The sequence below is a fragment of the Camellia sinensis genome, chromosome 10, assembly GCF_055761805.1.
Source record: "Camellia sinensis isolate YWXY chromosome 10, ASM5576180v1, whole genome shotgun sequence".
NCBI lineage: Eukaryota > Viridiplantae > Streptophyta > Magnoliopsida > Ericales > Theaceae > Camellia > Camellia sinensis.
This window is the reverse complement of record NC_138970.1, coordinates 30408851-30419274: the sequence shown is the minus strand read 5'-3', so window position 1 is coordinate 30419274 and position 10424 is coordinate 30408851.

The following is a 10424-nucleotide window of genomic DNA, read 5'->3' as shown; positions in this document are numbered from 1 at the left end:
ACCTTGTTTTCCAATTTTGTAAAATGATTTGGTTATATTAAATTGTATTTCTGTTAAGTATTTGTTGGCTCTTTGCTTTTGGGTTCATCTAGTGTTATACCTTGGCTCTGATTGAGTAGAAACCAGATATTTGTGTTGGTTGTTCGCTATTCCTAGTTTGTGGATATATCGGAGGCTAGTAAGCTTCTATTAGCAGTGAGGAAAGTTAGTTAAGTTGGTTAAGGATTCTTGCTATTGGGATTCTTGCCACTAGTATTCTTTAATGCAAAATCTTTTGGTCTGACTTGATACTGCAAGAGATCTAGTTAATCGAGCTGGCCTCGTCTTTGATCTCCACATTATCTCTATTTTGGTCTCACGTTTGGATCTGCTCCCAATTTTGCTGCTCTCTAATATTTGTGTTGGTTGTTCCCTATTCCTAGTTTGTGGATATATCAGAGGCTGGAAAGCTTCTACTAGTAGTGAGGAAAGTTAGTTGAGTTGGGGAGGAAAGTTAGTTTGTGGATATATCAGAGGCTGGAAAGTTAGTTGGCTACTATCTATCTATTGGCCGTGATGGCTATTGTAGGTTTAATGCTAGTGGGTTTGTATGGTGGGATGTGTGGGTTTAGAGAGGAACTAGAGAAAAGAAAATGAGAGTTTAGGAAGGAGGCTAGTAGAGTTTAGGAAGGAACTAGAGTTTAGGAATGAGAGTTTCAAAGAAAGGATGATTTATTATCCCTATGTTTTTGAGATTGCTGCTATATTTTGTTTTAATCGAGGGACCAAAGATGTGGTTTAATTTCATTATCCCAATGTTAAACTCTTATTATGTTTCCTAAGAACATTATAATGCTATACTAGAAATGTCACATATCTCATAATTTGACCTTCATGTAAGTAAAAGCAGCCTCAAGTTTAAGATTTAGGTCCTTCTGATTTCAATTTAGTCATGAAAGTAAAGTTAGCACTTTGGATTACATCTCATTGCAGTGATAGCTCCTACTCAATTGATATTTGCTCTTGTTTTGGAACCTTGAAATTGGATTTCATCAGTATTCCATAATGACATAATTTGAGCTAGGTTTTGGTTGGACAACATGTGACTGGTTTACAAATTTATAGAGATATTGCTTGTAATTAGTTCATATATGCCACGTTTAACTGGTGAATTATGTGTTACTTTTTGATTTTGGTATATTGAAATTTTGTAATTCACCGTAGGAAAATTTTCTCTCAATTTGTTCATCTATAATGTGAAACCAATGTTTTTAGACCAAGACCTTTATTATTAACATTTTAACATTATAATTTTTTTTTTCATATGTTTGACAGATTGGCAATGGATCGAATATAGTTCGGGGAGCATCAAAGGATTACATTTTGAATTTTTGGATATATTTTGTCATAGGTTTTTGTTATGAATTTGCAAGCATGGAAGGTTTTTTGGATTGGCAATGGATGAATTATAGTTCGGGGAGCATCAAAGGATTACATTTTGAATTTTTGGATATATTTTGTCGTAGGTTTTTGTTATGAATTTGCAAGCTTAGAAGGGCTTTGGGCATTACATATTTGAAGTTTGGGATTGTAAGAGATTTGTACTTAAATTGGATGCTTTGGATTTGATATGTTGTTTATATTTAATATGGTACTACTTTTGAATTTAGTTTATATTTTGGATGCTTTGCACAAGTGTGTTAATTTGAATTATATTTTTCTTATGTTTATAGGTTTATGAATGATGTATTGAACAGGGAAATTGTTAAAAAAAATTATTTATAGGTTTATGAATTATGTATTAAACAGGGAAATTGTTAAAAAAAATTATAAATAATGAATTTTTGGTGACAGGTTTTTTTAGTTATAAATTTACTTTTGGTGACATTTTATTTATGTTGCTGAAAGTATGTGTCCATAATTTTTTTAGCGACCCAAAACTTGATTGGTCACCAAAAGTTTTAACATTCAACAACCAATTCTTTTAGTCACTGAAAGATATTTTTAGTGACGCATTTATATGTCGTTGAAACTTAACATGTCATCAGCTGAAGGCTACTTTTAGTGACTAAATGTTAATTTATGGCGACGAAATTTTAGTCTTTTGGCGACGGAAGTATTTGGTCGCCAATTTATTTATAAAGGCAACCAAAATTGATTTGGTCGCCAAAGCATTTAGTGACAGGGCTTCAGCAGCCAATTTTGTTCATGTCGCGGATACTTTCAGCAACCAAAATTACACTTTTGGTGACCAAAAAATAGGTTAATAAATTTTTTTTTTTTTTTTTTTTTGTAGTGAGAATATGCAAGAGGTTGCCAGGCATGTCAAAAGCATGGCACAATAAGGCATATGCCCATAATTGACCTGCATGCAGTAGTGAAGCCTTGGCCATTTAGAGGATGGGCCATGAATGTGATGGGGAAAATACACCCACCCTCTTCGAAGCATCATTGTTTCATTTTAGTGGCCACTGATTACTTCACTAAGTGGGTCGAAGCTAAGCCATACAAGGCTATAGACCAGACTGAGGTCATTGGATTCATTAAAGATCTAATTCATAGATTTGGTATCCCTCAGACTATAACTATTGATAATGGGACTGTATTTGATAGAAAAATGGTAAGGTCTTTTGTGGCAGAGTTTGGAATTACCCTTGTTAATTTCACCCCCTATTCTGCACAAGCCAATGGTCAAGCTGAATCATCCAACAAGTCCTTGAAAAAAGGAATACAAAAGGTTGTGGAAGACAATCCTAGGGATTGGCATAACTTATTGCTGGATGTATTGTGGGCTTATAGAACTTCCCCAAGGTCAAGCGTAGGAGTCACTCCTTATGCCTTAGTATATGGGCATGATGCAGTGTTACTTGTGGAAATTAATGTTAAGTTCTTGAGGGTAAGATGCCAAGACCAGTTAGGTCTTGAGCAATACCATCAGAGTATGTGCTTGGAGTTAGAAAGCGTAGATGAAGCTAGAATTCTGGTATTAAATAGCATTCTTTTCCAAAAGAAGAAAGCAGCCAAAAACTATAATAAAAACGTCAAACACATTAGCTTTGATGAAGGTGATTTTGTATGGAAGACAATACTCCCAATAGGGATTAAAAGCCATAAGTTTGGCAAATAGTCACCTAATTGGGAAGGACCATATCAAGTTCATAGAGTCCTGCCTTTTGGAGCATATCATTTGAGAAATTTGAATGGATATGTACATTCCAAAAAGATTAATGGCAGATATTTGAAGCCTTATTTTCCAACTATATGGGAAACACAAGGAATAGAATAAATGTTGAGTAAAAGAACATGAGAATATTCAAATGATAAATAAGAATTTGCTTTTCATAAAGAGTTGAATACATTCTGCCATAAATTGGCCCAGAAGTCATTACAATGTCTCAGTTGTTCTTTTACAATAGATGTTTTATTCTTAAATGATGAGAACAACTGGATGGCTGTGGTCATTTCCTGCTTTCGGTCAGCCAGTCCTTGATTGGTAATCTGCAACTTGGTGTCAGTTCGGATTAAAGCCTAGTTAACTGCAGATAGCTCCTCCTCAAGTTGAGCTTTCTTCTCCAGTAGTTGAGTTCGAAAGTGGGAGATAGAGGAATGTTGTTCCTTTAGCTCTGATATTTCAGTATCTACTGTGGAAACAAAGCTCTGGTCTCTGATATTTCTCCTCTGCAGCCTTGGCAGCATGGCAAATGTTGATGTAAAAGTCAATAGTGGCTGCTGCCTGAGATAAATGACTTGAGACATTCATGCCGGATTGCTCAACGATTTTGCAGCACTGAAGGAAGCCATTTCTTATTATAGGCCTCTGTAAAGCCTCAAAAGGGATCCTCAAAAAAGATGTCAATAGCTCCAGGCAGCTGTCCAAGTCTATCAAAGGCGAAGAAGTCTTACTACTGGTGGAAGAGCTCTCAAAAATTTCTAGCAGAACTAATGGCTCAGTCTCATCATTAGCTATTGGAGAGGTGGAAGGTATGTCGAAGAGACTAGCTAGTATTGCTTCAAAGATGTCTACCTCATCCATGGACATGAAGGGTGCAGAAAGAGCTTCGGTGAAAGGCACAAAGGACTGCATAGGGATAGGAGAAATGGATGGAGCATCTTCAGCAGTTTCTATGGTTCTAGCCACCAATAGATCGAGGGAAGAAGGGTTGGAACCAGGTAGAGGTGATAAACCATGAGTTGGAGAGCTACTAGTACCTTCTATAGAAGAATCAGCTACCATCAAAGAGGAAGTAGTAGCTGGAGTTTCCTTACGAGGGGAAGGAAAAGTAAGGCTCGAAAGAGAACTAAATTGAGAAAAATCAAAAGACAAACAGGGGAGATATGGGGTAAAGCCAGAAGGAAAAGGAGTAGGAATACTTGGCCTTAGGAAGGGTATAGAAAATATAGGGCTTGAAAGTGGCAGAAATATTTGAATGGTCTACAAATCTTGAGTTTGTTCCACTTCAATTGAAACTGAGGGAGTCCTTATTGGAAGAATAGGCTCAGTAGTTATTGATGCAAAAGAAGAAGTACAAAGTAATGTCAAGTCTCAATACCAAGAAATTGACAAGGGAAAAGAATAGAGACATGAAAGAAGTTACTTGTTTCAGAAGTGGTAGCAACAATGGGAGGGCTGCGAAGAGAATAGTGCTCAGCAATATGCTGCCTCCTTGAAGTTTCTCTTTGGATTGCAGCAGCAGCAAAAGCTTCATCTCTTAACAGTTGTTGTTGCCTCCTTTTTTCAGCTCTCTGTAAAATAATTATGGCCTTAGAATGTTCCTGCTCTACTGCCTTGGCAGCTGCCTCATGAATAGGGTCTTCGACCAAATCAGAAGGGGAGACAGTCATCTTCCTTCTCTTTTTTCTTTGTATTGGTATTGCCTGCTCCTTCTCAATTTCTCTCTCTTCAATCTGGGATTCAGATTCCTCAGAAGTGAGTTCCTCTGCTACTACTCTGGCAGTTGTCTCATGAGTGGAATCTTGAACCAAATCAAAAGAAGAGACAGTCACTCTCTTTCTTCTTTGTAAGGGTGTCTCTTGCTCTTGATCTTCTTCTTCTTTTTCTTCTTCTTCTTTTTCTTCTTCTACTGATTGAACTTCAGGTGCTTCCTTTTCAAAATCAGGTAAAATTTTCATTTTCTTCTTTTGCTATTTGCTCTTGAGAAGATGTAAAGCTTGGGTCTTCTGAGGAGAATCTCCCTGTGAAGCACTTGCACCACCTTCACAAAAGAAGAACTAAAGATAAGGCTAAGAAGCATTATATATAAAAAAAAGGCAAAAGGACAAGAAACAAGGGTATATACCTTTCTTCGAGGCAACTCGAGTAACTCTAGGAAGAGTGGAGGCAGCAGGAGTAGACTGTGTGGTGGCAGGCACAGGAACTGGGGCAAATTACATATACCCCCTCGAGGTTTGGCTAAATTATAGATACCCCCCTGAGGTTTGAGAAATTACGAATTCCCCCCTGAATGCTATATTTGCATAAGAAATTAGGGGGTAATTTGTTATGAAATATAAACCTCAGGGGGCAGGATGTAATTTCCGAAACCTCAGGGGGGTATCTGTAATTTAGTCAAACCTCGAGGGGGGTATATGTAATTTGCCCGCACCATTAATAAGTCTTGAGGAGCAATGGCCAAGTATACTTCCATATTGGTCACCCACAAGTTTTGGTACCTCTTCAATAGGTTACCTTGAGGAATGAAAGGGATATATTCAAAATCGATCAAGTCCTGTATAAACTTAGAAGTTGCCTCTTCTAGTCTGGACCTTCAAACCTTTAAATCCCTGCTAGTAAGATTTAGATTGGTGTTACTGCAGAGAGGTATTGGGACCCCTTGTGAGAAGCCAAATTGTCTAGCGAATTGAGCAGGACAATAAGGCTCAGCAATGCATTTGTAGGCTCTGGGGTTCATAGTCCCAATGAATAACTCTCTGGGGATCAGAATAGAAGCCCATATATCCTTGTGAGGAGGTAAAGCACAAAGCCTATCACTTAGAAAATTCTTCAACCAAGATGGGCCAATAGTAATGGGTTCGAAGGGACGAAAGCTGTAAGAAGGAAGGGAAGCTGGAAGTTGATGGAAGAAAGAGAAGTAAAAAGCAAAGGTAGAAGGATAAAGTGAAGCATTGGCTAGCCTCATGCCATGAGTAAAAGGGTTTGGCTCAAAAAATTTAAGACACTTAGATTGTAGCTCAGCAAAATAAGCAAAAAGCCAAAGCTAAAGTATCCAAAATGGACCCCCTTGCTTGGCATCCAAGGGTTTCTCACAAAAAAGGGGAACAAGCTCTATATTCATGGCCTAGAACGTATGGAGCTAAGGCCACCTTTTTCTGTAGGACAAGGGCTTTGGCAAGAGGGGCAAATTCAAGCATGATTCTTTGAGAAGAAATGCAAAAAAGGAACTTACAAAGCCAATATAGTATGAAGGAAAAGAATTCCCTATCAGTTACAGGGCTCTCCCTTCTATTCTCAGCCTTGACAAAGTCACTATAGGATGAGTTAAGGGAGGGGAGGGAAAAGGGGATTGGTAAATCAGGATAATCTGGTCCAATGGGGGTACCAATGAGGGACAATCCTAATAGATGGCAAATATCAAGAACAGTAGGGGCCATCATCCCACATTTGAATTGGAAGAAATTAAAGGCAGAATTCCAGAAGCAAAGAGCAGCAATATTAGAAAGGGTCCTCTGAGATAATAAACCTGGATAGTTGGAGGGCATCGAGAAAGCAGAGCTCTTGAAGGTCCAAAGTCCTATCAGGGACAACTTGATCATACCATTCTTGCTGCTCCGGTCTCACCGTGGGCCAGCATCGGTGGGGACGGTTCATCCTCTAGGTTCCCCAATCAAGACCACCTTCGTAAAGGAGACAATGGTCTTCTAGACGTGGATATAACGCTGGAAGCTCGGTAAGAATCTCCTTGAAGATGGGCCCAAGCACATAGTCTTGTTGCTCATGACGTCGAGGGATGAAGATGCGTCCGTCGATGGTGCTTTTCTCACCGGCCTTGTACTTTTCACATTCTGCCTCAATGATCCTTTTCAGGGTTACAGACGGGCTCGCACGCTCTATGACTGGTACTTTCAATGAAGAAGAAGCCATTGATAGAAAGCTTTCTCAGAGGATGAAGTTGGGAAAGGGAGTAGAGAGAAGTGGAAGGTCGGTAGAGATAAAGGGTTTGTGCAATAGGGAAACGAGTGATTTTAGAACACGAAATAAAAGGGTTTTAAAAACCGTTGTGTCTAAAAAATATATCGTGTAATTCGTAAAGTACTAAAAGTACAGATACGAAGAGTTTCCTTCAATATTGATGCTTTTGGAGAGAAAAACATATCCCAGATGTTAATGCTAGTTTTGAAATAAAATATTTGGCTTCGAAACCATATTTTGGCGCCAAAAGTCAAATAACAACGGCTTCGAAACTGAGAAGCCGACTTTGAAACACATTCCATACCTAAGGATGTATGAATGCACAAGTATTTGTTTACTTCAAAGGAATTAAAGACCTGTTTTAAGTTTCTTAATGAGAGTAATGTCATTCGAAGCAAAACTTGATACCCCTTGAGGATGGGAATTGGTGTTCGAAACATCAAAACCAATAGTGGGTTTATATATATAGAAAGGACTGTCTTTTCGGACTAAAACAGTGCAGCCCTCAAAAGGGGGTTCCATATTTTTGAAAGTATGGACTGTTGTTCGAAGCAAAAATGGTTAATTTAAAACTGATTGATTGTACTAACCATGACCAAATTTTGGTTATGATTAAAACAAGCTTTAAGGGTCAAGATTGTTAAATTCGAAGCATTGATTCTAAATGAAAATCAGCAAAAACTATCAATTGTAATCCATAAATTGGAAAAGTTCATGTTGGTTTTTTAGTGTTTCATTTAAAACGATTGAATCTGGATTCGAAGGATAAGATTGTTCAGTTCGAAGCCCTAAATTTGCGTTTAAAGACAAACGTAGACAAAATCAAACAATGCCAAACAAAGATAAAAGTTTTAGTTGTATTAAAGTAAAAGCAATTACATCGAATGGCCCTCTTTGGGTACAAATTCGAGCTCATAAAAGTAAGGAATAGAATAAATAACAAGATCATGGAATTTGGTCCAGCTATGGTCAATGAATTTATGTTCTTTCTTTATTCTATCCTCTATTTCTTCCAGGATTGGCTGCTAAAGTTGATGTGCTCTCACTTGATAAAAGAGCTCTTTAGCCTTTATTTCGAACGTTGTTTCTTTCAATCCTTGTTCCAATTCCTCCATATCCAAGTCATCCCAATACACAGAGTCTTTATTCTTGAAGTCATCGAATTCTTCAATGAGGTTCTCTGCTTCGTACTGTGCATGAACTCGATGGGATGAGAGTTGGTCCAAAGATTGAGTGGTGGCCACAGAAATCCGATGCCAGTGAAGAAGCAATGGGTGTTGGCTCAAAAACATGTGAAGCTCAGCTTGGGTGAGGGGGTTGAGGACGTGACCCCGAGTCAGAACATCACAAGCCCATCGAAGGTTCTTGAGGGGAACATTGTCCTCAAGAACATTGAAAGACAAGTGAGAGAAGGCCGCAAGCAGAAGTTGGGCTTACTTCTGCTCAGCTGGAGTAGGGGAAGGTGGAGGCTTGTAAGGAGAAAAGACCTTATCCGTAGAGAGGGCAAGCCTCAGTCTCTCAGTCCAGCAAGGATTTGGCGGAGGAGGAGGTATGGAAGTTTCCATTTCGGGAGAAGGAGCAAGGACAGAAGGAACAAGGGCATTAATATAATCGAGCCAGTCAGAAGAGCAAAGCTTCGCCTTCTGGGCTAAGAACGATGGGTTGTACCCTTGTGCCTCTTCTGGGTGTCGGGTAGCGTGTACTATCTTTGTAGGCATGGAGGATGTGTACCATGCTACCAGCAGATTATCCTCTAAACTGCGTCAGCGGTCGATGGGCACGTAAGGATAAACCATTGAGCTTCGCGCATAGGAAGAAAACTCTAAAGGGTCAGTGAACTCGACAAAGTGATGGTTAATTCGCTCCCTTAAATCACAGGCCTCAGGTTCCGACCAACTTGCCCAGTCAGAAGCCCCAAAGGAAGAAGAAGCCACAGCCTTATCCCATGCAGAGGGTTATGAAGAAGAACTTCCCATGTCCATATTTACAACTTTCTGAATCAAAGGATTGAGGGCAGTTTGTTTGTAGTCCAAGGGTGAATTAGAAGAAGAACTTCCCATGTCCATATTTGTAACTTTCTGAATCAAAGGATTAAGGGCAATGTGTTCGTAGTCCAAGGGTTAATAATTTGCAAAGGCTTCCATGACTTGAATATAGAAAGGTGGGTAAAGATGGCTAATTAATGCATGGAGATTCTTTCGAGGAGGAACAACATCATCAGATGACTCTTCGTGTGCTCGACCAATAGAGGAGAAAATTGATTTGGCCATAAAAATGTATCAGTTTGTTCGAATACTAAGGTGGTGGGAGTGTTCAAAAGATTGAAAGAGAGTTTAATGCAAATGATGTATGACGGTTGCATTTCTGGAAGAATACAAAGCCCATGCACGTTCTAAGACGTGGATAAAAGACCTGGATCCACTAATATCACCAAGTATTGGGTATATTAGTGCGAGGGGTAATGTTGGTTACATATTTTGTATAAGCCAATTACAATTCGACGCGTGGTAGAACAAAGGTAATACAGGAAGACTATTCAAGTCTTTGATCATGATCGTACATGTGGCAGTTAGTATTGGTTATTACGAGATCTGAGTAGCATTAGATCAGCAAAGAGATGCAAAGTGATGTGGCTTCAACGGTTACTCATATTCAAATTCAAAATTAGGAGGGAAGCCTAACTGCAAATGATGGCATAGTGAGCTAATTATAAGGCAACATGATCAGCGATCATGGAGGAGCAGTTCGACGGTTGGAAATGCAGTTCAATGGTCATCCTTGAGAAGTATAAATAGCAGAGAAGGCCCCAGAAAAAACCCCCAGACTCAGATCCAAAAAACCGGTCTTATTCTACTTTATTTCCTTTCCAATTTTACATTTCATGTTTTTTACATTCCTGTACTTTAAAATTCTTGCACTGCACTTCGTTCATAGGAGTAGTTTCAAATAGATTGTTGCTGTAAACCTCTACGAGGCTGAGTTTGGATCATTGTAAGTTTTTCATTTTAATGAAATGCTTCAATTGTTCTTCATTTAATTATTATTTGCTTAATTTTCATAAATCAAGCCACCAGTAAAAGTCCTCTTCATTGAGGCTGAAAGAACTAAAACACAATCGTCTGATAATTGGTTGGTAATTAATTTTCTGTAAGGACTAATTGATCCTTGCTAGCACGCTCATAATTACAAAAGTAACCTTCAAAAGCCAAAAAAGCCAACAGTATCATAAGCGTTGAAATCGGATTTGTGGTTGGGTTGGGAATCATCATATGGTCTCTTGTATTATGCAAGAGATGGA